This window comes from Triticum aestivum, chromosome 7D (assembly GCF_018294505.1).
Source record: "Triticum aestivum cultivar Chinese Spring chromosome 7D, IWGSC CS RefSeq v2.1, whole genome shotgun sequence".
NCBI classification, from domain to species: domain Eukaryota; kingdom Viridiplantae; phylum Streptophyta; class Magnoliopsida; order Poales; family Poaceae; genus Triticum; species Triticum aestivum.
Window position 1 is genome coordinate 619,163,535 of NC_057814.1, and position 4,584 is coordinate 619,168,118.

Sequence of the window (4,584 nt, forward strand, 5' to 3'; positions counted from 1 at the left end):
CTCGTGTACAAACTGGACAATCTCTTTCGGAGTATCACGGTTTCGGACGAGAACTAATCTGTTACACGGGCACTTCAATGTTTTTTAAACTTATTTGAACTCCAGCCTATTTTTGCGTTCAATATGCATCATTCAAAGCGACGTCATCAATTTCCAACATGTTCTGACATCATTTGCTGTTTTTCAGTCATTTACCGATTTGTTTAGAGAGCTAAATGATGGTGAAATTGAAAATCACTACAAAATGAACTCTAAAAATGTTGGAACTTGGCATGGTATCATCATTTCGCCCGCATAGCATGTGCAAAAGAGTAGAGAGGGTCACGGCGAAAACTGGACGCACCTCGTGTACAAACTGGACAATCTCTTTCGGAGTATCAGGGTTTCCGACGAGAACTCATCTGTTACACGGGCACATCAATGTTTTTTAAACTTATTTGAACTCCAGCCTATTTTTGCGTTCAGTATGCATCATTCAAAGCGACATCATCAATTTCCAACACGTTCTGACATCATTTGCTGTTTTTCAGTCATTTACCGATTTGTTTAGAGAGCTAAATGACAGTGAAATTGAAAATCACTACAAAATGAATAGCAGAAAATAAATAATGCAGAAAAGAAAAAAACTATATAATTTATTTTATATTCACAAAGAAACTAAATACAGCAAAAAAAATTACTCGGAAATAAATAGAAGAAAATTATATAAAAAATTGTTGGGGCGCTGCCCGCTGGGCCTGCCAACCCTAGGGTTTGCAAATACAGGCCCAGAAGGGCTAGAAGGCTCAATGGGCAGCGCGCCAAAGTTAGGCCCAGAAGCCTGCTATAGAGAGGAGTTCGAGACAGCAGCCTCGCCGGGGCTTTTAAACTGGTGCGGGCGCTCCTCGGCTAGCGAGGTGGGACTAAACTTGCCCGCACCGCTCCTGCGCCAGCGCACACCTTTAGTACTGGGTCGTGGCTTCAACCGGTACTAAAGGGGGGCCTTTAGTACCGGTTGGAGCCACAAACCGGTACTAAAGGGGCAGTTTCCCGCCCCTTGGCCTGGCGAAAATTGGCCTTTAGTACCGGTTGGTGGCTCCAATCGGTACTAAAGGCCCCTCCTATATATATGGCACTTACGAAAAATTCAGTTTCATCGACCACCACTTCTTCTCCAACTACTTCGCGCGACATCGCCGCCGCCCCCGCCGCCCATCGTCGCCCTCACCGCCCGTCATCGCCGTCACCGCCGTCGCCCTCACCGCCCATGGTCGCCGTCACCGCCGTCGCCCCCGCCGCCCGTCGCCGCCGCCCCGTACCACGTCACCGTCTCGATCGCGCCGTCGCCCCCGGCCTGCCGCTCGTCGTCGCGCCGTCCCCGTCGCATCGCCGTCTCGCGCCGCAGCCCGTATGCCGCCGCCCCCCGCTCGTACACTCACACACATACACACATACACACACACACATATTGTTTTTACTTATTTTCTGTTTTCTGTTGTTTAGATTAATGTTAGATAAATTACGTAGATAAGAATGTTAGAATGTTAATGTTAGATGAATTATATGGAAAAGATGTTAAATATTAATGTCAATTTTAGATGAATTAGCTAGATATTAATTAGGTATATATATGATCGAGTGGCTTGACTTGGTACATGTTCATGCATGTAGTTGAATCAAAACCAACATAGCCTCTATAATATTTGTGTTCATGGTGTTCATATCCTACTCATGGTAGTGTCCACTGTTACTTATGCATAATGCCTGGTTATGATCGTTGTTTCACTCTAGCTGGCCGCTTCTCAATCTTAATTGCTAGCCTTCGCCTGTACTAAGTGGGGATTCTGCTTGTGCATCAAAAACCTTGAACCCAAAGTTATTCCAGATGTGTCCACCATACTTACCTATATACGGTATTACCTTGCCGTCCTAAGTAAATTTGCATCTGCCACCTCTAAAAACTTCTAAAAATATATCCTTTTTGTGTGCCTGGATAGTTCATGGAAGGACAGGAGAGGTGGTCGATATCTTCCGTGCTAAGGGGGGTTATTCTCAGGTCGAGTGTTTATTCACTCGCCATCGCACGAGAAAATGGGCGGTAATAGGGATGCCCAGTCCCAAACTGCAAACATGAAAAAGAGTTCATCTCTTAAATAATCAAACAAAAACTCCCAATGGAGTCAAAACCTTTACTTTTATCGCTTGGGAACCGCCACTAGCGTGCTTAGCATGGAAGATGTTGATAACTGATGGTCGTGAAGTGAATGAGAAGGGTGCATGTCTCAAAATATCATTTATCTCTGTTTTAAAAATTGAGCTCTGGCACCTCTGCAAATCACTACTACCCTCTGCGAAGGGACTTTCTATTTACTTTTATGTTGTGTCACCACCTTCTAAAAAGAAGCACCAGAAACTGAGTAGAGCACAGCTGTCATGATTTATGCATTGTGTGTAGCTAATGTTGGGTGCATCATGACTGGATCTTTTCTACTATGAATTACAATGTTTAGTCACTGCTTGAAATTTGGAGGTGCTCTGCATTTATGTTTTGCGGTCTCAGAAAGGGCTAGCGAGATACCATTATTGTCATATTATATCATGGTTGTTTTGACAACGTGTTTGTTTGACATATCTTATTATTGCTCGGTAGCTGATTATGGCATTGATATGAATCATTATAATCTTGAACTGTTATTGTTGACATTGTTAGTTCTAATGCTGGCTGAAAACCTGGGTGCTGTTTAAGCTTATTTATGCATACAAGAGCAAAACAGTTCATAAAAGTTTTTCTTTCTCACTTTCAGTTTATCAACTGAATTGCTTGAGGACAAGCAAAGGTTTAAGCTTGGGGGAGTTGATACGTCTCCAACGTATCTACTTTTTCTCACGCTTTTCCTCTTGTTTTGGACTCTAATTTGCATGATTTGAATGAAACTAACCCCGGACTGACGTTGTTTTTAGCAAAACTACCATGGTCTTGTTTTTGTGCATAAATAAAAGTTCTCGAAATGAAACAAAACTTTGCAAGTATTTTTTATGGAATAAAATAGGATTTTTGGAGCCAACAACCACCAGAGAGCGGTCCTTAGGTGGGCACAACCCAACAGGGCGCGCCCCCCTCTCCTGGCGCGCCCAGGTGGGTTGTACCCACCTGGTGCCCCGCTTTCGACCCCCTGATACTATAAATTCACATATTTCCAGAAATAAATCAGGGAGAAAGAGTTATCATGTTCCACGAGACGTAGCCGCCGCCAAGCCCTGTTCTTCCTCGGGAGGGCAGATCTGGAGTCCGTTTGGGGCTCCGGAGAGGGGGATCTTTGTTTTTCGTCATCACCAACCAATGTCCATCGCCAATTCCATGATGCTCCCCACTGGAAGTGAGTAATTCCTTTGTAGGCTCGCTAGTCAGTGAGGAGTTGGATGAGATTCATCATGTAATCGAGTTAGTTTTGTTAGGGCTTGATCCCTAGTATCCACTATGTTCCTAGATTGATGTTGCTATGACTTTGCTATGCTTAATGCTTGTCAGTTTGGGCCCGGGTGCCATGAACTCAGATCTGAACCGTTTATGAATTCATCATTATATCCATGTTTTAGATCCGATCTTGCAAGTTATAGTCACCTACTACGTGTTATGATCCGGCAACCCCGGAGTGACAACAACCGGGCCCACTCCCGGTGATGACCGTAGTTTGAGGAGTTCATGTATTCACTATGTGTTAATGCTTTGTTCCGGTTCTCAATTAAAAGAAGGCCTTAATATCCCTTAGTTTCCAATATGGACCCCGCTGCCACGAGAGGGTAGGACAAAAGATGTCATGCAAGTTCTTTTAATAAGGCACGTATGACTATTTACGGAATACATGCCTACATTATATCGAAGAACTGGAGCTAGTGCTGTATTGCCCTAGGTTATAACTGTCGCATGATGAATATCATCCAACAAGTCACCGATCCAATGCCTATGAATTTATTTTATATTGATCTTGATGTGTTACTACTGGTATCATCACTGTTACTGTTACTGTTGCTGTTGTCACTACTATCAAAACTATCAAACTACTTTGCTACTGATCACTTTGCTCCAGATAATTAATCTCCAGGTGTGGTTGAATTGACAAATCAGATGCTAATACCTTCAAATATTCTTTGGCTCCCCTTGTGTCGAATCTATAAATTTGGGTTGAATACTCTACCCTCGAAAACTATATAATTACGTATATATACGAGATTTGAACTAGTTGAATTAATATAACTAGTTTATTTTTAGTACGAAAATTAATAGAATAAGTTTATTTTTAGTAAGAAATTTAGGTATATGAGATTATTTAAACTAGTTGAATTAATATAACTAGTTTATTTTTAGTAAATGCTTAGTTGAACTAGTTGAATTAGTAGAACTAGTTTATTTTTAGTAAGAAAATTTAGGTATATGAGATTTGATGATCTAATTAAAATATTACTATATATATAGATACTTTATATATTTTAGTAAGAAAATTAATAGAACTAGTTTATTTTTTAGTAAATTCTTAGTTGAATTAGTTGAATTAATAGAACTAGTTTATTTTTAGTAAGAAAATTTAGATATCTGAGATTTGATGA